The 25969-nt window shown below is 41.6% G+C and overlaps 1 pseudogene; it reads left to right on the top strand.

Annotated features, from left to right (window-relative positions):
- On the top strand, positions 1–21892 carry LOC118577402 (annotated as a pseudogene).
- Positions 21893–25969: the final 4077 nt, after the last annotated feature.

The raw sequence follows: 25969 nt of genomic DNA, 5'->3' as shown, positions 1-25969 counted from the left end.
ATGCAGAATAGGTTTTCCTCCCAAGGCCGGGGTTGCTGTGGAAAAGCCACAGTTCAGCTCATGACAGCTGAAGGAGCCTTGAGCCCATATGGCTGTGAGGTGAAGCTCTCTAGCCTGGTCGGTGAGTGGCCGGGTTATGGAAGGCTACAAACTGAAAGGCACAGCAGTAGCTGAAAACAAAAGTTTCAGAGAGACTTGCTTGAACTGAAAAATCTTTGTTATAGGACTTTTCGTATTTGGAACTGTTTGCTTCAGAGTTATTACGAGTCTGACAGTTATATACAGACTTAAGGACAGCTGACAAACCAGGCCCTGACTATGAATGCTCAGAAGAACTTTCAGGAATGGTACCAGAAGCCTTTTTGAACTTTTGAACTTAAGAAATGAAATGGACAATAATAATTTCATTACAATGGGACAAATTTGAATTTACTTATGCATATAGACTATCAACAGTGATTACTTATAAACTGTTTATGGAAAAATGAAACTGCTTATAGAGAAATTTAGGTTTTCTAACTAGGCTTGAGATTTAATTTAAAATATAAAGAAAAGGGAGAGTTATATTTCTCAGTATATTTAACTTAAAAAATATTTTTGTGTTACTTGAGTGAAGTAATGTTATATTTTGTATAGTTCTATTAAGAAATTGGTCTTGAATGTAGGTTTGTAGGTTGAGAGTAGGAATTATAACTTTGTATAGTTCTGTTTATGTTAGAATTACTATGTTAAGTTTGATGCAGTTGCATCAAGAGTTTTTTCTTTTAAAATATAAAGAAGAAGGGCCTGTTGTAGCCAGCAGGATTGCATAAGAGGTTGATTGGACCACGGGCCTGGGCACCAGGTGACTGTAACTAGCAAGGGGGAGGTCATTTGCCCCTCCCCTTGGCATTGTTATAAATAGACCTTTGGAATAAAGTTCTGGGCCAGTGGGTAAGGATCCAGGCCCACCTGGGTCTATCCTGTGTTTCTGTTTGCTCTCCCCTCTCTATTCTAACTAAGTCTTTTGTCTCTCATTCCTCAAGAATTCCTGGGGTAAATAATGGTGGGGTCTGGTCCTCCACATTGCCTAGGCTACTAACTCTTGTCTTTAGCCTCTACTCTCCTGCTTTCCTGACCAGTAAAGGACTTCACTTCCTCTACACATCTGAAAGATAAGATTTTTTTTCAATAGTCCCTCTAGAGGGGTACCCCAGAACTGTCACATCCATATCCAACACTTCAAATTCAGCTGTGAAAATCCATATCAGTTTTCAGCCCATACCATAATTGCAATTAGGAGTACTTCTTCAGAGGACAGGAGGGATGTAAAAACAAGAGGTAGAAATTGGCTAAGCAGTTAAAGATAAAAAGTAACTCATTTATTTGTTTAAAAACCAGAAATGGGGGTTGGGGATTTAGCTCAGTAGTAGAGCGCTTGCCTAGCAAGCACAAGGCCCTGGGTTTGGTCCTCAGCTCTGGGGAAAAAAAATTTCCAAAAAAAAAAAAAAAAAAAAAAACCCAAAACCAGAAGTGTCTTTGGTACTATTGACAGTCTCATGCTTGCCAGAAATTCCAAGGACTGTTTTGGAGGCCCGGTCTTAGTTGGGGTTACAACTGCTGTGATGGACTATCATGACCAAAAGCAACTTGGAGAGGAAAGGATTTATTTCACTCACAGTTCCATATGATAATTTATCCTCAAAAGCAGTGAAGGCAGGAACTCAAGCAGGACAGGATCCTGGAGGCAGGAACTGATGCAGAGGCCATGGAGAGGTGTTGTTCATTGGCTTGCTCTTCATGGTTTGCTCAGCCTGCTTTCTTATAGAAGCCCAGGGATGGCACCACCCACAATAGGCTGGGCTCTCTCCCAGTAATCACTAATTAAAAAGCAAAAAACAAACAAACAAACAAAAACCCACTGTACAGGCTTGCTTGTGGCCAAGCTTTCATAATTAATAATAAGTCTCCATTATTTGTCATTATTTGTGGGCTGGCAGTCCCAACAAAAAAGTATGACTACACTTCATCTTCCTACTTGTTAGGAAATATATCCATATAGATCCTACAGTGTTCCTCTGGAGATCCAATTGTGTAATATATGAAAATCTATGACACAGTGTTAACTAAATAAAAAATGTTTAAGATTTATTTTTAGTGTATATGTGTATGAGAGAGAAAGAGAGAAGGATGTGTTTGTGGTACCCCCGGGAGGTCAGGGGGTATCAGATCTCCTGGACCTGGAGTCGCAGCAGTTATAAACTGCCTGATATGAGTGCTAAGAACTGAAGTCAGGGTCTCAGAGGAGTGGCTTAGGTGCCCAACCATCTCTCTAGCCTCCTGTCTTGGTTAGAGTTTTTATTACTGCAACAAAACACCATGACCCAAGCAACTTGGGAAGAAAAGGGTTTGTTTCAGCTTATACGTCCACAATGCCATTCATCATTAAAGGAAGTTAGGACAGAAACTCAAACAGGGCAGGGACCTGGAGGCAGGAGTTAATGTAGAGGGGTATTGTTTACTAGCTTGCTCCACATGGATTTCTTAGCCTTTCTTACAGAACCCAGGACCACCAGTGCTGTCTGTGGATATTGATTGCTCTGTATGCAGGGAATGTGTTGCTCTGATTTGGTTGCTAAATAAAACACTGATTGGCCAGTAGCCAAGTAGGAAGTATAGTATAGGCGGAACAAGCTGAGGAGAATTCTGGGAACAGGGAAGCTGAGTCAAGAGACACTGCCAGCTGCTGCTGCCATGAGAAGTAAGATGTAAAGTACCAGTAAGCCACAAGCCATGTGGCAACTTATAGTTTAATAGAAATGGGATAATTTAAGACATAAGAACTAGATAGCTAGAAGCCTGCCACAGCCAAACAGTTTTAATTAATATAAGCATCTGTGTGTTTACTTGAGTCCAAGCGGCCAGCTGCAGGGCCACAGGAGCTGGGCAGGAACAAGGTAACTTCAGCTATACACCAGCCCTGGGGTTGGCACCACCCACAGTGCGTTGGGCCCTTCCCCATAAATCACTAGGGAAATGTCCTACAGCCCAGTCTTCTGGATACATTTCTTTTTTTTTTTTTAACTTTTTTTTCCTCTATTTTATATACCGATCACAATTTCCCCTCCCTTCTCTCCTTCCATTCCCATCCCTCCAACTCCCATCTACTCCCCTCCCCAATCTATCCACTTCTCTGCCATCTCCATTCAGAAAGGATCAGACTTCCCATGGGTTTGAACATAGCATGGCACATCAAGTTGAGGTAGGACCAAGCTCCTCCTCTGCCACGCCCACAACGGTGTCGCCCGTGTGACAAATGCCTTGGATGAGGTAGCTACGTGGGAAAGGGGGGCTCGCGGCCCTTGGGTCTATGCCCCCGGCCCTCGGGTCTATGCCCCCAGCGACCCCTCATCAATCTGCCCGAATCAAGGTGCCAGGCTACACGGAACCACGCAGATCTGCTTGCAGAGGCTGACTGGCACTCTGCCTTCTTCTCTTTACAGCTGTAATTATTGCTGTTTCCTTGTGTATTGATTCCAGGAAGTTAACTCTTAATGTTCCTGATGTGCCCCATAAAGAGAGTAATGATTCCTCAAAAGTGGCTTCAATACCCCCACCTATGATTCAAGCTCTTAGGCAAACAGTTCAAGAGGGTCCCTGAAGTTTGGGGGAATTCATGAATGATTTAGAGCAGAAAGAACTTATGATTCAGAAGGACAAAGATTCTAGCGAGGAGAGAATGAAAGTAAAGGTACAGGCACTCATAGGCAATTAACACGCATAGCTGACAGCAGCTTCGAGGAAGCAGTTACAGGAATTAGTCATTCCTACAAGAATTATCCAGGGACAAATAGAGTTTCTCATCAAGGGTCAATGGTGGCAACCCCCTAACTTTATTCCTAGATATAATAATTATTTAGAGCCATTGCCTTTTACGGGAGCTTATGATAAACATGGGAACTGATGGGTGAATCATAATGGTATGAAAACAGAATGGCATAAGTTACAGTTCATGGAAAGATTAGCTAGGTACCGACCCCCCTGGTGCCTTCTCACCCACAGGCAAAGGTTAAAATATTTTCACACAAATGAAACCATGGTTAGAACAATGATGGAAAGGGTTTAATTTTGATACAGAACAAAGGTGTAGAAGGAAAACTACAGCTAGGGCCGTAATGTTCTCTGTCTGGATGAGAACCACAAAAGAAAAAGTAAAGGCTGTACTCATGAGGTTTGTTAATCATTCTGAGAACATTGTGTGACTATATTGTTGATTCTATGTCTATCACCCTACTGGCCGATTGCCCTGTTTCCTCAAGTAACTGTATAAAATTCACTGCTTGGTCTGAGTAAAATTGCAGCAGCTTCACAACATACTCTCGTGTCTGTGTCTGTCTGTCACTTGCCGAATCCCACTTATCCTGAGTACCTTCACCCCGTTCTCCCTCAGTCTGGTGGTCCAGCTGAGATCCAGTCCTCAGCACTCCTCCTGTATAAAGGGTGGGCAAGGCAATCCAGCATGGAGAATAGGTTCCCAAAAGCCAGCTAAGTGCCAGGGACAGGCCCTGATCTCACTGCTAGGAGCCTTACAAACATACCAAGCTACACAACTGTTACACTCATGCAGGAGCCTAGGTCGGTCCCATGCAGGCTCACTAACTGTTGGTCCAGAGTCCATGAGCTCCCATAAGCTCAGGTCAGCTGTCTCTATGGGTTCCCTGAATACGTTTTCTTTTCTTTTTTCTTTTTTTTTTTTTCAGAGCTGAGGACCAAACCCAGGGCCTTGTGCTTGCTAGGCAAACACTCTACCACTGAGCTAAATCCCCAACCCCATCTTAAACTTTAGCTTGTGTCTTGTAAGTTGAGATGTAATTATCCAGCACACCTCCTAAATTAAAAATACAATTAGATTCAAAAATAACATTTATTCATTTCATATGTGTGAGTGTTTAGTCTGCATGTAAATATGTATATTATGTACATGCCCGGTTCCTCAGAAGCCAGAAGAGGGGGCTGCATCGCTTGGAGTTCTAGTTACAGATAGTTGTGACCCATCACGTGGGTGCTGGGAATCAAACTTGAATCCTATGGAAGAGCAGCCAGTGCTTTTAACCTCTGAGTCGTCTCTCACGTGAAATTTTGAGTGTATAGAAATTCTGACACCCGTCCATGTTCAGTTAGATCATGCTTCTTTCTTCTATCCAGTTACCTCCTTTCCTTCCACTGAATGATGTTCATGAAAAGTCAAACTATACTGAGCTTCCTCAATAGTAACATATTGTTAAAAACAACAGCAATTTGTGCCTTTAATCTCACCATTCAAAAGACTGAGGCTAGCAGATCTGTGAGTTTGGGGCCAACTTGGTCTACATAAGGAGTTCCAGGTCAGCTAGGGATATAGTGAGTTCCTGTCAAAAAGGAAGGGGGGATGGGCAGAGGAAGGGAGGAGAGGGGAGGGGGTGGAAAGGGACATCAGAAAAACAACAGAGCTTTAAGTAGTATCATCTTTAATTTCAGCATTCAGGAAACTGAAGAGAAAAATCATGAATTCAAGGCCAGCCTGGGCCAGTGGTGAGACTCTTTCCTAAAACAGAAAGAGAGTGAACAGCAACATTCAGTGTTGAGAACTTCTGGAAGAGAGGAAAGAGAATCCAGTCACCTTTTCCTATAGTGTTGATTCGTGTGCAAGTCAACAAGCTGACTAGGGTAGGAGTAGAGTATGAGGCTGAGGAAAAAACAGGGACAGAAGAATAGATGGAGACAGAAAATCAGTCCTGGGAGGGCTTCTGGTCAATACCAGAAAAGCCCTGAGTTAACTTCACAGCCAGCTTGTACACAAACTGAAAGGCTAAAGTAGAACAAAGCACAGCACAGGCAGTCCAGCCTGTCCTTGAATCAAGGAGCAGGCAGTTTCGTTCTCTCAAACATGGGCCACCTGCTAACATCAGCAGCCCACCTAGAATTTAGCATTTTCTAAATAATCAGTTCTCCCACAAGCTAATTGGGACTTTCTCACAGCCCCTGTACTTTCCCCAGAAGCCTTATCAGAGATTTCTCACAGCTTCTTAAGAGACTAGAGCAAGCAGGCTTTGAACTCTTTTGGGTCAGAGTGGACTTTAGCTTCAAGCTGAGTCACTGTGGACTCCCACACCAGCTGAAAAGATGATTGTGACATTCAGCCCTGCCCCAGCCATGAAGCAGTAAAGACAACAAATGCATACAGTAAGTAGCATTTGGCACAGACATTCTATGAATTGCACAGTGGAAGAGGGTCCCCAGGTAGTCAGGCTTGTGAAAACATTCTATACTTTGTCAAAGATCAAATGACTGTGAAATTGAGATGAATGCTAAAATCAGAAAGGCAAACTAAACAAGAATCTGAAATTGTCATTTCACTAATCCCCACAGCTTTCAGTCATTCCAATTGGAAAAGGCTCCACAGAGTCACAACATCCACTTTAGAGGATATCTAATGATGGGTGTACCGTAACACTCTCTATACCGAGCTAAGGTATAACATAACACTCTCCACACCAAGCTAAGGTATAACATAACACTCTCCACACCAAGCTAAGGTATAACATAACACTCTCCACACCAAGCTAAGGTATAACATAACACTCTCCACACCAAGCTAAGGTATAACATAACACTCTCCACACCAAGCTAAGGTATACCATAACACTCTCCACACCAAGCTAAGGTATACCATAACACTCTCCACACCAAGCTAAGGTATAACATAACACTCTCCACACCAAGCTAAGGTATACCATAACACTCTCCACACCAAGCTAAGGTATAACATAACACTCTCCACACCAAGCTAAGGTATACCATAACACTCTCCACACCAAGCTAAGGTATAAGGTATAACATAACACTCTCCACACCAAGCTAAGGTATAAGGTATAACATAACACTCTCCACACCAAGCTAAGGTATAACATAACACTCTCCACACCAAGCTAAGGTATACCATAACACTCTCCACACCAAGCTAAGGTATAACATAACACTCTCCACACCAAGCTAAGGTATAACATAACACTCTCCACACCAAGCTAAGGTGTACAATAACACCACTCACACAGAACTAAGCAGTGAGACTCCACAGAGGAGTGAACACAAAGGGCAAAAGATTCAAAACATCTAATGTTAAGCTCTTTCTTCATTCAACAGGCCCTTAGCTAGATTATTCCTAGTCCTTATGCTGTCCCTGTCTTATGGGACTGAGGACAAATATCCTTTGTAAAGATGGCACAAGAGGAGAAGAGATGGTGTCAAACTTGTTCTTACAAAATGTTTAGTATGTATACCTCCTTCCAAATAGTAGTTGATTTGGACACACCAAAAGAATATATCTAATAAGGCAGAAAACATATCCCTTAACAACTATAATCAAACTGGGCCTGATGGTATAAAACTACAATCCCAGCTACTTGAGAGGCTGACACAAGATGACAAGTTTCAGGCCTACCTGAGCTACATAGTAGGTTTTAGTACAGCCTGAGGGGGAGAAAACATACATACATACATACATACATACATACATACATACATACATGCATACAAGTTAAAGTATATAAAGCACATGCCTAGCATGAGTGAGGATCCCCTAAACAACTAAAATTGTGGAGTGACAGAAAGATGGAGGGAGAAAAAGAGGGGAGGAGTAGAGGGAGGGCAAATGGCCAACTCATCCACTTGTCTAAGACAAACTCTCATTTTGTGTGCACCTGAATACAAACACCAAACATTGGCTGATTTGGAAGTAACCCCTTTGTGGCAATATCTTATTAATGCTCTAACAAATAAAACTTGACTGGGGATCAGAGGAAAAAGCCAGCCACTGTATTAAATATAGAGGTCAGGCAGTGGTAGTACACACCTTTAATCCTAGCATTTGGGAGGCAGAGATTCATCTGGATCCCTGTGAGTTCAAGGCCATCCTGGAAAGAGCCAGATGTACATGCCTTTAATCCCAGCACTAACCGTGGATGTCTGGAGGTCTGTACAGACAGACAGAAAGTGATAGAGCTGAGCAGAAAGAGGAAGTAATGCAAGATTGTAAAACATTGGTAGCAAACTTCTGCCTTCCAGGACCTCCTCCCTCCTTCAATAAATGGCATTGGGGGAGGGAGAGGGAGAAGAACTTACAAAAGAACATACTTCTCCTACCTGGCTTTTCATATCCTTCTACTTACATTCTACCACTGAGTTCTCCAACATCCTATATCTCTGAACCGAGACATGTAAGAACCAAAGCAAATGGGAATGGGAATGTTGAGAGAAAGAAGTTTACAGAGGGAAAATGATAACCAGAAGTGGGGTAGGAACATTGAGGTTAAAACTCCTCTTATTAATTGGATCAAACTTTGGCTTTCCTTAGTTTCTTTGAGCCATTTGTGTCTACTTTTTTATTATGAATTTTTTAATTCATTTTACATACCAAAGATTCCTCTTTCTTCTCCCAACCTACCCTTCATTCCCTCCTACAAGAGGAAAGGCCACCCATGGGGAGGTACATTTAGTGTGTCTACTCTTGCAGACTGAGAAAGTGGAAGCTCAAAGGTTGGTCAGTAGTCAGCTTATTGGCCCTGGTGCCAATTTCAGCAGTCATCACATTGATGCTATATTTAACCCCATAGCTTTCTCAATTAGCAGTCACCTTGCACACCAGATGGCTCCTACTCCTGAGTTTCACAACTGAGTCTCCTGTGATACTATTGTTTGGCTATTTTTTGGTCTTCCTGGAACTCACTTGGTAGCCTAGGCTGGTTTTGATCTCTCAGAGATCCGCCTGGCTCAGCCTCCCAAGTGCTGGAATTAAAGGCGTGCACCACCACCACCCAGCTTTGTTCAGCTTTCGTAGGTATCATAATTAGGTAGAGGTAAATAAAGAGAAATGCCTCCATATTCCATGGAAGTCCTTCCAGCTAATCTCACTCATCTCAATTTATCTTGAGCTCAATTTAGAAATAAAAAGAGCACAAGTAAGGGGAAAGTGTTGCATTTAGACAATGTAAATGTTGCAGTGATCACTTAGGGAAATATTGTTTCATAGGAATGCATTTATTACTTTATCATACAGGACACAGAGGAACTTGTGTGTATCTAGAAGGTTAGGTTTCTGCTGACATACAATGGCTGTCATTAGAAGGAACAGAATAGTCTAGAAGCCAACAGCCAGGCACCATCAAGATTCTTTTTTTGAGGCTAATGAAATAGCTCCATGGTTAAAAGCACTTGCTGCTTTTGTAGAAGACTTGGGTTTGATTTCTAGCACATAAATCAGGTAGTTCACAGCTATTTGTAGCTTCAGTTCCAGGGAATCTGATGCATTCTGTTCTCCAAAGGCATCTGCACATAAACCCATGCAGGCACTTACACACTCACTTAAATAAAAGTGGAGGTTTTTGCTTCCATCTTTTATCTTCCTTCTGACCTCCCCCTCCCTTTTTGACACAGTGTCATAGTCCATATTGGCCTCAAATATTTTGTTGGTCTGCCTCAGCCCTCCGAGTTTACAGGAGTGTTCCACTGCATCGAGTTACCATCCTAATTTTAAGATGAATAGATATGGATGAGATGAGAGTGAAATTGAAGGGAAAGGTGGAATAAAATAATGAGAATGAAAATAAAATGTTTTTCATAATATTTTAAATTTAGTAGTGTAGTGCAATTTTCTAGAATTCTATAATGTTAAAATTCTATATTCTTAATGACCACAAGCACATTTCATAAGAGCACAAAGCTATGCCTCCTATTGGTCTTTAGAATTCAGACTCTGGAGGGAGTCCTGTCCATCAGCAGAGTCACCATAGTACCAATGAGTCAGAAGTGTCTATTCTAGAGATAGCAAGTAGAATAATGGCACCTTCCCATCATCCTTTTAAGCCTTAAGAGAACCTTTGGTTTCTTTGAACTTACCTGGCTCTTCCTTTCAACTCAGCATTATTGGTGAAATTATTAAGGCCACTCCATGTAGTTAAAAGGGAGGTTTATTTTGTGGCGTAACTTACAAATGAAGGGGTAGGTTGTAGGGTCTGGCAAAGGTATGGCACAGTCCAGCAGTGTTCTCTGGAGAACTCTGCTCGGTCCACCTCCAGCGTCCAGGGTCCCAGAACCAAGAGAGAGCTCTCCTCTCAATCCTGGGTCTTCCGCTTCCTCCCTCAGCCCTGCCTTGTGGGCATGACCATTACTGAAGACTCAGTGGGGGTTGGAACTTCCAGGCCAATGCTGGGATGGCTACCCACTACACAGCATCTTAGTTAAACGTGATCCTCACCCTCCTGCACTCCTGGACAGTCTCTTACCTTAATTCTTTGCATTGTACCTAACTTTTTTTTTCCTGATAATACAGTTTTAACAAAAAAGGAAAGAAATTGCTTCATGATGCTTAGTGGTATTCACAAATATACTTTCTCTCTCTATTCTCATTGGAACCTACTTATTTTGTGGAGAAAACACAGCAGGAATTAGATATTCAATGTGGGAATTCAAGATGCCAGGGGAATAATATAGCAGGAAGTATAACATATTGGGAACTTACTGACAGAAGTAGGATCCTGAGCATCAGCAAGACCAGGGGGAGCCCTATTATTTGGGCCAGAAAGAAGAGATGTTTAGTTGTTAGTATTAGGTCTGAGTTGTTTAAGAAAATAAAAGAATGAGCCTGGCCTCTATAGAAGTAGATGAAGTTTAACAGGCCCTCTGTGGAAGGGGAGAGTGTACCCAGGCATTGGGGGTAGGATCTTTATAAGACAGAAGGAACATTTGGGGAAGAAAGTTTATCTTAGATTTGTTCTTTATAGCTTCAAGGTAAATAATGCCAGCGGGTATGCTCACCACTGTGCTGACTTTCTTGTCGAACAGGTGTTCTTATTGAAATGCTGACTTAGGAGGGTGTTTCTCAGCTTGTTTGACATTCATTTTGTTAGGTCATTAACCCTTTGGTCAGCACTGGGGGGACTGAGCAGTGCACACTGTTAATCCTACCAAATCTATCACACTGTGCACATCTCTAGTCTGGGTACTGAGGAGGCAGAGGTGAATGGATCTTTATAAGTTTGAGGCCAGCCTGGTCTACACAGAAAAAAAATTTTTTTAGATTTATTTATTTATTTATTTATTTATTTATTTATTTATTTATTATGTACAGAAAAGGGCGCCAGATCTCATTACAGATGGTTGTGAGCCACCATGTGGGTGCTGGGAATTGAACTCAGGACCTTTGGAAGAGCAGTCAGTGCTCTTAACCTCTGAGCCATCTCTCCAGCCTCACAGAAAATTTTAGGATATCCAATGTTATATAGAGAGACTGTATCCCCACCCCCCAAAAATGACATACCAACTGCACTGTAGCTGGCTTCTCTTGGTACTAGTAAAGCCTTCTGCCACATCCTTGGTGCTGCCAGCCACAGTCATAGCATATTATTGTAATATCACATATTAGTGTGCTAAGAAACTATGGTAAGTGCTGCTGATCAGCATTACTCTGGGGCAATCATGATGTTTTGTATCTAAGATGTCTGCAGTCACATTAAGATGAATCCAGAAAAATGGACAGCTCTTCTCTTAAAAGGGAAATAATACCATCCTATGATCCTCTTGGCTGTTCCAGTGACCAAATGACATAATATTCTACTATATGCAGCCTGGAACAATAATTACAATGTAAGCAGCTTATGGGAAAGCTCCTGAAGATGGGTAGGGAAAGGAAAAATGACTTCAGAAGGGTAGGACACAAACAAATGGAGGTCAGATGGCTTCAGTGTATATGCCTAGAATCTGGAGAAAGTGATGAAACACATATCTATGTGTCCCAAGGTATAAAAGAGCTTAGTTTTAGAATTGTGTTGGGGTAGAATGATCATTGGCAGATCTGGCTGCCCTTGGGCCCTTTTGCAGCTTTGGAGGTACATTGTTAGTGAGGGCTAGGGTATCATTAGGATACTATGAGCCAATGCTCACATACTCCTCCAGTGGCAGGAATTGTGCCACAATTATTATTCCTTGCTCAAGAACACTTTCATTAGTAAAGTTTAACATATTAGGTTTGAGCCAACTATGAGTTCACAATAGCATAAACTCTGATTTCTTAGATTTGATATTCTCTCTCTCTCTCTCTCTCTCTCTCTCTCTCTCTCTCTCTCTCTCCCAGAGCCTGCAATTTATCATAGAAGTAATAGTAAAACTAATAAAAATAAATATGAGGCTAGAGATATGGCTCAGTGGTTAAGAGCACTTTCTGCTTTTGCAGAGGACCCAAGTTCCCAACACCCATATCAGGCACTCACAACTACCTGTACTTCCAGCTCTGGAGGATCCCCATTTCCTCTCCTGGCCTCATTAGGAACTACATTTGTATGCACAAACCCACACATCTACATGCATATATACACACACTTAAACATTAAAAAAAAAAGAATTGTGAGCTTGTTTATGGGACCCCACAAAGGTTTCCTAATGAGATCTGAGCTTGCTTTACACAGCAGGACTGCATTAGGGGATGGCTGGACCATGTATAAGGTTACCAGGTGTTTGGGATGGTCTGCACTTGACTGTGCTGAGGGGAGGTCTTTTGCTCCACCCCTTGGCATTCCTTTAAAAAACCCTTTAGTAGAGACAGAAGGGGCTGGTGGGTTTGGACAACTCCGGTTTTGTAGTAGAAGTAAAGGGGGTGCGGGTTGTTCTCAGGAGGATGAAATAAGGGACTGGAAGTATGTCTGAACATAAGGCTGCAGCATAGAATCTTTCTATCAAGATTTCTTTCTTTCTGTCTCAAATTTCTATCTATGAAAAATAAGGAAAAGACTTAGAAAAGTATAGCTTAAAGTAGGGAACAAGACAGAGGAACCATAACCTTAATTTTCTAATTATGGGATTATGAATGCAAAATTCTGGGGAAAGATCAGAGGAAAAGAAAAAAAAAATGGGCAGAAAAAAAGATTCCTATGGACACTTTTGGTCTGGAGACAGCTAAAGTGCTAAGTCCAAGCAGCAGAGGAAAGAGATTTTCCCCTGAGGTAAATACGAGTGAAGAATTAATTTCCTCCTGGCCATGAAGCCAAAACGTTTAGAAAACAGAAGTTTTGGGGAAAACTTAGCAATCACTCTCTCTCTAAAAAACTAAAAAGACTCTTAGATCTTTGCTTCTCAGAGATTTCTCTTTCTGTAAGAGCAAAATTAGATTCACCTGGAGATGTCAGTATGGGAGAATTATCTGTAATGGCTTTAAGAAACAACAAACCTCTTGAATATGGCAAATCCTCACTAGTAGTAAAAACAGCAGCCAAAAGTTCCCTATGGTTAGTGCCTAGCCAGTGAGTGTAGGAAGAAAGGGACAGCTTCACCCAGCTTGAAGCCACAGCTGGGGCCTTATGGGACCTGGGGAAGGGCTACTGGCAAGGAGAATCAAATCTGAGCCTCTCAGCTGCAGGCGTCTGAGGTGTCAGGGGCTTTGTAGGAGGAGTGGAGCCATGACAACTATCCTGAAGAAAAGCTTTCCTTTCTGTTGGGAAAAACAGTCTCTCTAAAAGACCGAGAGAAAGCTTTGTTTTGAGTGCTTCCACTTTCTTTCACTGGCCTCATAACTCAAAAAAGCAAGCCCCAAGGGAATTTTGCTTCAGGCATTGAGAGAGCTGCGGGAGTACACCTGCAATCGGGCAGGTATACTCAGCTCCAGGAGCAGTGTCAGGAAGGGGTAATGCCTAGCAATGCCAGCTCAGGGAGAGAAGATCTCTCAAGCTCCCGTGGTAAAGAACCAGGAGGCTTTGCTCTGGCCTCCTGTGCTGAAAGCAGAAACTTGGCTTTGGTCATGTAAAGGGAAATGGAAAAGGCAGACCTAAATAGAACTATGGGAAATGAAGTCCAAAACATAATGGTGCCATAGAGAAATGCATCTTGGGAAATGTAGTGCATAGAAGAAAGATAGCATAGGCAAACTGCTATGCAGAAAAGGCAGACAAAGTGGGATAAAAACTTTCAAACTCTTAGCTTAAAACTGTTTGTTTTTTTTTGTTTTTGTTTTTTTCCAAGAGCTGCTAAAAAGCTTGGCTTTACCTCCCCTCCAAAAAAATAACCAAACAGGTGATCAAAAAAAGCTTGTCTCTCAGGAGACATTTAAAATGCTAATACCATTTGTCAATAAGCCACTTTAAAAATCCTTTAAAAAAAGCAAGGGAAAGTAGTCCATGTACTGAACATTACTGTAGATATGAAGAAACTTATGGGCAAATAAAAAGGTTCTTTGCTCCTTGAACGAACAGCCTGCAATGAATGATTCCTTTGTAAATCTATTAGGGAGACAAGGAAACAGGAATTCAAAAAGAAAGGACTGCTTTATAGATGGGGATCAAACTTCAAAAAAATCTAGTTGTATCACCAAATGGTCATTTCACTTGAAAGTTCTCTATAAGAAAACAATGCTAAATCAGAATGCTTGCTTAGTGAATGCACTGTTTGTGAGAACAGTCTGAGTTAAATAACTCATGGTTAGAGTGTATCACAGCTGCTAATAATAACATCAGGGGGTGAGAAGCTAATGGAGTGAAAATATTAAATCATAAAAATGTTCTTCCTCAGAGTAAGCTGATGAAGAATATGTTTTATGAAAGAACATCTGTGTTCTTGATTCCTTTAAACAGTAGCAGTTTTGGTGAACAAATAACCTTGGTAAGAAATATTGGGCTAATAAAAATCTATCAGAAACATCAGCATTGCTAAAAGAACTCACGGAAAATACAGCTTAAAGGAGCTTAAGCAGGGGGAAATTGTCTGAGAGTTTGGTGAGGAGTGTGGAACAGAGGAATGTCAGATCCGATGACACTCCTCTAGAGGAACTGGAGTGAAAAGCAGCTAAACCAATTTTCCTGATATTAAGGTTCCATCTTTCGGTCTGGGGTAGTAGGAGACCTCCAGACTTATGAGGGGTTTGGGATGAAGTTTCAGCAATGTTTTTGGTACACAGAGGAACATGCTGAAGGTCTGGAACCCCACTCCAACTTAGACAATTATCTTATGATGGGAAATTATTGAGTTGCCAGATAAGCAATTCAGAAACAGAATGCTCCTGAGGAGATATTTCTTCTCATCTCTTTTCTTCCTTTTTGGGTTTGCTGTAAACTGAGAGAGCTCTCAGTAGAATTTTTATAAAAAGATCTGGAATGCATAAAGTACAACACTCACTAAATCCTAAGGTTGAGGGAGAGTCACTGAAGAATCAGGCTCTTGTTTCCAACTGTCAGAAGAACTTTCAGAATGATATCAAAGCTGACTATAAACTCTGTACTTTAGAAATGATTCATGTATTTATTGTCTTGTTAATAGTTTAGCTAACAAATTTCTTATAGGTGTTAAGAAATATCTTATAGATGTTTGCTAAGGTCTGCTAAGAGATTCTACCTAGTGTAAGTTAGTTCCGTTAAGAGTCTTTCTAAGAGTTCTAAGAAGTATATTTGCTAATGTAATCCTACAGTTTCCTTAAGAATATAAGCTTGTATCTTTTTAAAGTCTCTTCTAGGTTTTGAGAAATCTTTTAGATACTTGCTAGTGTAAGGTAGTTCTAGATGTCTGTATAGTTCCTTAGAGTTTCCTCTTAAATATGAGCTTGGTCAATAGTTCTTCTAAGAGAGATGTGCTAATAATTTCCTTAAGAATATAAGCTTGTAAGAAGTATAAATAAGTTTTGGTTGAATGTGAGTTTGTGAAAAATGTAGATGTTGAATGTAAGTCTAAATGTTTAATGTAAGCTTGCAAGAATGTAAATATGTATAGTGATAATAGTTCAATTAAGAGAGTTGTAAATCAGTTAACTCTGCAGCTCTCACACGATTGAGCCTATATGATAATGAATCTTCAGAGACAGGTAATTCCTGGGGGCACTCACCAACCTAAAGACAGAGTGTCTGTGTGGCCTGGACAGGTGTCTCCATGACAGGTAAGGTGACCTGCTGACATCCCACGCAACCTAAGTCAGAAGCTCATTTTTTTAGTAAAAGGGGGAGACCTGCAGGGTCCTGGCCCCTGTTTTGGGTAGTTGCTTTGCTTGCTGACCTTAACCTTGATATCATCCCTATGCTAATTCCCTGTGAGATTCCATCCTACTGAACGCTTAAGGGAAGCTCCTTGTCTGTGTATCCAGCATATTGGGCATTAACAGCTTAGATGCAAGATTGTAAAACATCAGAAGCGAACTTTTGCCCTCTGGGGTTCTCCTATTATGCTATAAGCCTGTATTTAAAATCCCCTCCCACCTTCAATAAATGGCATTTGGCATTCAAAAAAAAAAAAATAGAAGAGTTGTAAATATGTAAATATGTATGATGATTTTTATTCCAGAATTATGTTAAGATTAATGAACCAGAGTTTGATTAAAAAAAAAAGCTAAGGGAATCTTTAAGATGGATGTAGTTTATTGGATGTGGTTTGCATTAAAATGGTCTTGGCACAGCTAAGGCTGTTATAGACATCTTAAGACCCATTCCAAAAAGGAAATGCCATCTCTACCATCCTCTACTCCTGTAGAGGATGTGGTGTGGCAGCTATGAAGATTGCTGTGGAGGTTGTAAGCTCAAAAGGAACGTGGGCCAGAGCTGAGTTAAACTCAGTATTTCCTCCTATCAGAGGCTGAGGGTTAATAATAGGCAACTTTCTCTTGATAGCTTCTAGCCTAAGACAGAGTATGTTTGATGGAAAGCATATCTCCATGACAGATAATAGAAGAAATAATCATAGAGAATGACCTAAGACAGACCTCAGTTTATCTGATGGGGCATGAGGGGCTCTTTAAGAAATTAAGAGGAGGGACCTGTGGGAGCCCACAAAGGTTTCCTAGTGAGATCTAAGCTTGCTTTACACAGCAGGGCTGCATTAGGGGATGGCTGGACCATATGCAAGGTCACTAGGTGTCTCAGATGGTCTGCACTTGGCTGTGCTGGGGAGAATTCTTTTGCTCCACCCCTTGGTATTCCTTAAAAAAAAAACAAAAACCCTTTAGTAGAGACAGAAGCAGCTGGTGGATTTGAACTCAGGCACTCCAGAGTCTATCCTGTGTTTTCTACCTGTTTCTCTATATATATCATCTATCTACAAATTTCTCATTTCTCCCTGCTCAGGAGTACCCTGGGGGAATAAGAAGGGGCTGATCTCCCTCACTTGACATTGTGGATTGCATCAGTGATCTCAGCACTCAGGGAGACTGAGACAGGAGGGACAGGAGACAGAGGAATGCTAAGCTACAACAGTGAGCTGTAGACAAGGCTTGGGTTACCTAGATAAGAGAGGCCCTGACTCAACAAACAAACAAACAAACAAACAAACAAACAAAACAAAATACAGCCAGGTAAAATTGAGGGTAAGAGGCTACTCTGTATGAGCTGATGAAGGAGAGAATAAGAGAACCAGAATACGAAAAGAGAGACAAACAACTAGGGCCTGACTAATTAGCACTTGTCATCACAAAGCCTAATGATGTCCTGAATGTGAATCCTTAAGATTCACAAGGTAGAGAGAACCAATGCATGAAATTTCTCTGAACTCTGCTCATGTATACACACACACACACACACACACACACACACACACACACACACACTTAATTAACTTAAATAAATAATCATAAAAAATTAAAAAGAAAATAATGGATTTCAATGCTGGGCATATAGCTCTGTTAAAAAAAGTGCTCACTATGAAAGTCTGTTCACAGAAGCTGATTCCCTGAAACACAAGTAAAAGGCCAGATGTGGTGGCACACATCTGTAATTCCAATATACCTAGGAGAGATGAGAGACAGAGGAGAGGCTGGAGAACTGAAGCCCACAGACCACAGTCTGGAGTACTTGGAGCAGGAGGAGCAGAAGCAACAGCAGACACCAATCCCAACAAGATGAAAGGTGAGAAACACTCACGGCAGTCATCCTTCAACTATCTCATGTTCTCCCCACCCATACACGTGAATACACATGTATGCTCTCTCTCTCTCTCTCTCTCTCTGTCTCTCTCTATCTCTCTCTCTATCTCTGTCTCTGTCTCTCTCCTTCCCTCCCTCCTCTCCAGCTTCCCCAACTAAACATTTAAAAATAATTTTCGGGCTGGAGAGATGGCTCAGAGGTTAAGAGCACTGACTGCTCTTCTGGAGGTCCTGAGTTCAATTCCTAGCACCCACATGGTGGCTCACAACCATCTGTAATGAGGTCTGGAGCCCTCTTCTGTGTACATAATAAATAAATAAATCTTTAAAAAAAATAATTTTCAAAAAAGAAAAAGATATAGAGTTTATCACAAGGAGATAAAGGAAAAGATTGAGAAACATGTGAAGAAAGTAAAGGATATTGGGAAAAAATATGAAAAAGTTCTGGAAAAGTCCCTAAGGTAACAGAATGCTTGCCTTTCATGCATGTGGCCCTGAGTTCCATCCCTAGCCCTGCATAAAAATTCCAAGTATTGACACCAGTGCTGTGACATCAGTACTCTTCTGAAAATGATTAAGTGGAGGCCCCGATGTGCAAAGATGTTATGGTGTGCAAATGTTATCCAGTTGGTTACAATGACAAACACAATTTGTGGCAGAACTTGTTGAAAACTGGCTTACAGATTCACCATTTTAATGGATTTAACCATTAATGTAAATTAGTTAAATATGGGTCTTGAAGGTAAAAACCTAGTTAGCAATACAGTATTCCAAATCATAGCAGCATTGCAGGCTAAAGGGAAATAATGTAAGCTCAAGGCAAACAATGTTTCCCATCATGACACATCTGCTAAACATAGTCCTTCAGCAACAATAAATATATGGGCCTCACTTTAAAAAAATTTTTTATTTGTATCAGTGTTTTGCCCACATGCATTTTTATGTGTCATGTGTGTGTGTCTGGCACTTTTGAGCAGAAAAGAACTGTATTTGAAACAGGGTCTCATTGTTCCCTGACTGGCCCAGAATGTTCTATGAAAACCAGGCTGTCCTCAAACTCACAGATATCTGCCTATTACTCAGGGTCTCATGAGTAGTGATATGAGCCACCATGCCCAGCTACCCCATCAATTTTCAGAAAGAAGGCATAGAGCAGCAATCTGACATTCAACTTACAGAAGCGCTTGGTTATGACCCCTTCCTAGGCTTTTATCTGATCTTCACAGAGACAAATGTCCTTCTCACCACAATAGTATCTTATTCATGTCATTGCTTTATGGCAGCACCTACACTTGTGAGCAGTACACTCTGTTCGAGAATCAAGGGTGAAATCAGAATTGAAATACTGAATGAGCACCCAAAAACTCACTGAGTATTACAGAGACTTCATTCAAACCAGATGTTGATATATTGGTTTCAAAAATGCAGTAATAAAAATCACACTAGTTCTCTGCCTCAATGCCCAGAGCTCCTGGTCCACCTCAGTCTTGGTGAACGAGTCTTCAATGGCTGGGACTGCCTCAGCCCTAGTCCAGGCCTTGGCCAAGCAGAAGCACAGACCTGACCAGCTGTCTTGTTGCCATCTGCTGAGAGGGACTATTCTTCATGCAGTTGCCAAAGCCATAACTTTGAAGGTCCTTGATGCTTCTCCACCCTCTAATTGGCATCTGTTATGCACCTTAGTCCCTCTCAAAGTCAGTAGAGACACACTAAGAACATCTATGAGCCACCAAAACACTGTCAGTGATGAAAAGGACAAAGCTAACTACATGAAACTAATGGTCTTTCCTTCAGCTTTCCTTGTCACAGCAACATGTAGAAAACCTTTCAGGATGCTTTCTCCAAATGTTCTGTGCAGTATGAGTGGGAAGAGTCCTGTGGAGGACAGCTTGAATGTGAAAGCCAAAAAAAAATGTACTGTCTGCAACAGTATACCAGAGTGAAGAAGAAGGACTGCCTGGGAGCTGGGCCATCGTCAAACCTAGAAATATAAAGGAGAAAAATGCATTCTTTGCAGCCCACAAGTGTAGCAATATGAAAATAAAACGTTCCTGGGATATCAATGGGAAAGCCACTAAAAGAAGGAAAATCTCAGGAGATTGTAAGAAAGCCAAGGTACAGTTAGAAAGGATGAGAGAAATCAAAAGCCAGTGCTACCACCTGAAACATTTACATGTGGCATTGAGCACTGTTCTGTACATTATGTGAGTGACAGTGGGGATGGTGTCTATACTGGAGGAGGCCTCTGTCAGTGATACAGATGGTTGCCTTCCCTGAGCAGAAGGCTACTGTTCTGCTAGCTATCTATGGGAAAAACTGCACAAATCTGTCTCCCATTGTGAAGATTTCTGGCCAGTTCCAAGATGTGCCAAGTTCACCTGAGCCCTTCTTTCCTCCAGGAACTTGTGAAGAACCTACAGGAAGAGAAAATCCTGAGGCTGGTAGATCACAGAGTGAGCCAATCCTTGTCCTTGATGTGGTAGCTAGGTTAGTGTCCAAGTGCCTGAAGCACCAAGGCCAGAGGGAACCAGGGAGCTTGTGACAGAATAACAGCTTCTATTGAAATGTAGACAGGGTGCTGCTCACTAATGGTGCTCAGGCCAACGACAAAAATTGAAAAAGGCACTGATGCACCTGGCACCTAGATCTATCCCATGCACGCTGTGTCTGCGGGTGAAGAAACTTCCACAGCTGACCATTATTCTGTGGGTGACCAGGCCTAGGATGGTACATCTCAGGGCTGTCTCTCATTGCTAGTAGGAGTTTCCACATGGACAGCACAGAATTGGAGCCAGGACATCAAATAGCTGTGAAAAATTACAACAGACATGACATAGAAATGACAGATAAATTTGATGAATCGCACTTTTCTTCCCACACCTGTCTCCAAGCCAGTAAATTGCCTACAGCTGCTACCAGTTGTTTATTTATTACATACACAGAGTTCTGCAGGCATGCATGCCTACATGCCAGAAGAGGGCACCAGATCTCATTATAGATGGTTTTGAGCCATCACATGGTTGTTGAGAATTGAACTCAGGACCCCAAGAAAAACAGCTAGTGCTCTTAACTTCTGCTACCAGTTATATGAGTAGAGCGTCCATACCACTCACAAACTCACAAAGACCTGACCACAGAAAGGAACATGTGTGCATCATCAGCATCACTGTGTGCACAGTAGAGAAAGACCAGCCTTCTGCTTTAGACTGGAGAGCCCCTGCTGGGGGTGTTGCTTTCTCTGCCACCTGGATGGGACCAGCAAGAGTGTTCCCAGTTGAATGAACACACAGCACAAGAGGCCTCAGAGGCCAGTCAACCTCAAATGCATGTGAGGAGAAAATTGTTTCTGTGGAGCCTTTCATCCCAGTAGCCTCTGTGATAGAAAGTACATTACCAGTGTTGAGGCATCCAGTTGAAAGAAGTGGATGTCTTAGGACGTCTTGGAGACCAGGCTTAAAATCCAGCTCTGGAGCTTCAGCAATGCATGGCATGCCTGCCTCACCACATCATGGTGAAAATCTTCAGGTTACTCCTCACAGGAATCTAGTGGTTCTTAAACATACCTGCTGATATTTCAAGTTCATTATTGAATACTACACCATCAGGCCAGCAGCTTCTTGGTGGGTTCAAGACCTATGCTATAGAGAAGACCCTTGCATGCAGTGCAAGGGAAATCATGTGTGCCGGTGGCACCCGAAACACTATTGCCAGACATCGCCCTTCAGGCCTGGGTCCTGGGTGTTCTGCCACCAGTCTCAGAAGGGCTTTCCTGGCTGTAAGGGGGCCCTTCGTGACAATCACTGGTTACCTGCATGCCACAGATTTACTTATGAAATACATAGGCACTCAGGAGGGAGTGAAACTGAAAAGGAGTACTCAAGTCCACGTGAGAGGCACAGGACTGGGAACACCTGGGGCAGCCTTCGGGTGTCAACCTTATCCCTGCCCTTTTGGGAGTCTCTGCTCAGATTAGACTGCCATTGCTCAGGAGGTTTTTAAACTCTTGATTTACCAACTGTACAGGAGATTAGTTCCATGGTTTTGTATAGTGGTGCCTCACCGCTGTGAAGAACTCTGCCTGTTTTTCTCCATCAAGGACATTCATGGTCACAAGTGGATCCTGAAGTGTTCCAGTACTGTCTCTGTATTTGAAGTGCATAAAAAGGAAAGAAAATCTTTGAGAATTATGCCTAAAAAAGAAAAATCAGGCACCTTACCTTGGACCATGTACGCTTGACCCTGTGAGAATAATGTTTACAGATGGATTTTATGCCCTGGCCAGTTTACAGTATATATAATGGTTGTGTTTTCATGGGGCTGTGAAAGTTCACATTAAATCTGATCACCTTTACCTGGAGATGAGTGCTTTGGCCCCTCATAAATAACATGATTAAAATCCAGTATTGTATATTATGGACAGTTGACTAAACAATCACCACAGAATAAGACAACATATAATAGTCAGACTAAAACCTTGTCCATCCCTTTGTCTGATTTAAAGTTGTTTTAAACCTTCAATAAAAATGCACACTTTAAGTTGTGAAAAAAAAGATCACACTAGTTTTATGTTGTCTTCTTTTTTCCTTTTATAATGAAAACATTTTTAAAAATCAGTGAAGACTTAGTACATAGATTTGGTAAAGAGACTTGCAGCCAAGCTTGTGACCTTTGTTCAATCCTTAGAAGCCAAATAACAAAAGAACAGACTCCTAAAAACATCCTCTGGTGCCCCACACACACACACTCATGTCCATATGCATACATGCACACACATACAATACATTTGAATGTGGTGACTTTAAAAAAGAAGAAATACAGATGGCCAATAAGAACTTGAAAAGATGTTCAACATCCTTAGCCATCAGGAAAATACTAATTACAACTGCTATGATAGGGCCAGAAAATGGCTCTGGCTTGAGAGTGCTTGCTGCTCTGCCAGAGGACTCTGGTTCAATTCTCAACATCCCTCTTGGGCAACTTACAACCACTTGTAAATTGAGCTTCAAAGGATCCATTGCCTCTGTGGACACCTGCACTCGACATCTGCACATACACACACAGGCACACACACAGGCGCACACACACACACACACACACACACACACACACACACACAATAAATAAATAAAAATAAAATATAAATCTTTATTAATTAAAATAAACTGCTTTGAGATTATATCTCACTCTAATCAGAATAGCTATTGCCAATGGAAAAAAGTGGTAACATATGCTGGTGAGGACACTGGAAAAAAGGAAAGCTTTGTCACTGCCAGTGGAAATATAAATGTGTGCAGCCACCATGGAGATAGATGCGGACAAAAGTATACCACTCTTTGATGTACACCTGCAGGTCTGTAGGAGAGAATACTACAGAGATAAATACTACACGCCTTCACTCACTATGTGGAATCTAGATTTAAAATAGATGTGTGTGTGTGTGTGTGTGTGTGTGTGTGTGTGTGTGTGTGTGTGTTTACATAAGTGTGTTTCTAAGTCACAAGAGTAGAAGCAGATCATGGGACAGCAGTGGAGATCTTTTGGGAACTGGAAAATAGTAATAGAGCATGTAAGTAGAAGTGGGGTCAGCTGAGCTAAGGGACTAGCTGGACTAAGGGTGAGACAGATTCGGGCAGCATGAAAGGAGAGTGAGTGAGAATAAAATGTGACTCGATGTATGAAGGGGATGAAACTCGGTACTTTCTGTCCTACTGAGAGTCACTTTGTAGGTGGCAAACACACAAAAAAAAAAAAACAAGAGAAGCAACTGAGGGGAGACTTTCTTCAAACAGGTCAAACTACTTCTTTTTCTTTTCTTCTGTATCTTTCTTTTAGATGCTAGCCAGAGCCTAAAGTTCTCTAAAAGCTTCTAACCAAAGCTTTGGGCATCGTCCTGCTCGCTCTCAAGGCCCCTCCTGCTCTCCTCCTGGTTCTGCAGTAGTCTGCCACCTTGTGGCTGATTTCCATGCCAGCCTATCTTCTCTATTCTACAAGCAGCTAGAAGATCTACAGCTTGCCCATCCAGGTGTTTGTCTTTTAAACTCTAATAAATTGTCCTTGCCCACCAGAAAATAAAAATAAAAAATAAACCAAATGAGGACTTTGTCAAGGGATGCCTGTGGCCTTCCACACAGAGGAATGGGACCTAGGAACTTGCTTTACAGTCACGCTCCCAGCTAACACTCATAGTTCCCCTCTGTCTGTGGTAGGGTAGCAATCTAGGAAAAACAGGGAATGAAAGAAAAAACGACAGGGCTCAGTGTTTTCAAGCACTTGTTGCTCTTCCAGAGAACCCAGAGCCACTCCTCAGAACCCACAATGTGGTTCGTAACCAAACTTTCAGCTCCAGCAGATCTGATGTACCCTTCTGAGGAGGCTTCTACTTACATAAGGCAACATATTCATATGCATAAAATAAATGAATTTCATTTTAAAGAAAAGGTAAATAAATGGGAAAGGATACCTCCTCACTCTCTTGGTTCTAATTTCCATCTGCTTCTGGTTGACACCAAGTGCTTTTCCATAGAATTGTCCTCAGAAAAGCTGTACTACCCTTTCAAAAAAAACATCACAGATGAGATTGTTAAAAATGGACTGAACTATGCCTACTAACACCCATATGACCTGTGGTAACCAAGGATCAATTTGATGTGTATTATATCTCTATTAGATCTTCTCTAGCTGCACAAAGTACCCCCAAAAAGTCTCTTCAGGGACAGAATTCTGTGGATTGGAAAAAGACATATAAGGCATATGCCAAAAGTTTGCCAATATATGCTTTTCTTTATATCTAAACCTACTTTCAAAGTAATTAGCTTAAAAGAACATATATAGCTACCTCTAAGATATCTGGGCCTATTATTCTAAAGCTCACAAATGATTATCTTTAAGTGCATCTCTCTCCGTTTGTAATATCCTTTTTAACTGATAAAGTCACATATATTTCTATTTACTCAATAAACTCATTAACTTAGCTTTGATCAGAGTCAGTCTGAATTCCTTTCTGTGGAAGACATGAAGGACTAAGGTGCACCTCAGCAGAGGCCACCCAGGATTCTACAGGGACACTTCAGGCTGCATGGTTGGCCACTGAGCTGCATTTTCTGCTGATAGTGACATGTCCAGAGTCCACTCCAAACTGTGCTGGGCTAGGTTCATTTTTCAAAGGTCAAGCTCACTACAAATTTCATTTTTGGTCTCAATAGAAAATAGGATACTAAGGAGCTGCTGATATGCAGAAGAAATGGGAAGACATTAACAACTTCCATGTATAAAGAAAATGAACAATAGTGGTACACTGCTATAAACCCAGAATTCAGTAGGCTGAACCAGGAGATTAGCTTGAGGTCACCTTAGGCACATAGTGAATTTTAGACCAGCCACAAAAATGGTTTATTAACATTAAATGCTGCATTAGAGGACTTGCCATTGATCTTTCATGTTACCTAGGTGAGGCTCTAACTCCTGTATACTAGAGAATAAATAGTTCTCTGCCTCCTGAGTGTTGGGATTAAAGGAGTATACCACCATACATACCTACTTTCAAAGTAATTCATTCATTAACAATAACTAAATGCTACTCTTTTCTTTTCTTTTTTTGAGCTGAGGATCGAACCCAGGGCCTTGTGCTTGCTAAATCCCCAACCCCTAAATGCTACTCTTGCAAAATAGATTTCAGCTAGCTCTTATTCATCATACCCAAATGTGCAGACTGAGAGACAGAAAAAGACTTTGAACTGTATGAACTACTAGAATCAGAGTTCCAGGGAAAATCCTATCCAGGGAAAACCCTATCCAGAAAAACAGAAACCAAAATAATGCTGGAGGCCGGGCAATGGTGGCTCACGCCTTTAATTCCAGCTCTGGGGAGGCAGAGCCAGGCGGATCTCTATGAGTTTCAGGCCAGCCTGGTCTACAGAGTGAGATCTAGGAAAAGGCACAAACTACACAGAGAAACTCTGTCTGGAAAAACAAACAAACAAACAAAAAAATGCTGGTCAGTGCCTGTGAATGTGGATCTGGGTTCTGACCACACATATCTACATCACTTTTTATTACCAGAACAAGAAAAATGTCAGG

This window comes from Onychomys torridus, chromosome 2 (genome assembly GCF_903995425.1).
Source record: "Onychomys torridus chromosome 2, mOncTor1.1, whole genome shotgun sequence".
Taxonomy (NCBI): Eukaryota; Metazoa; Chordata; class Mammalia; order Rodentia; family Cricetidae; genus Onychomys; species Onychomys torridus.
The sequence above is the reverse complement of the archived record's forward strand: the minus strand, read 5'-3'. Positions and strand labels throughout refer to the sequence as shown.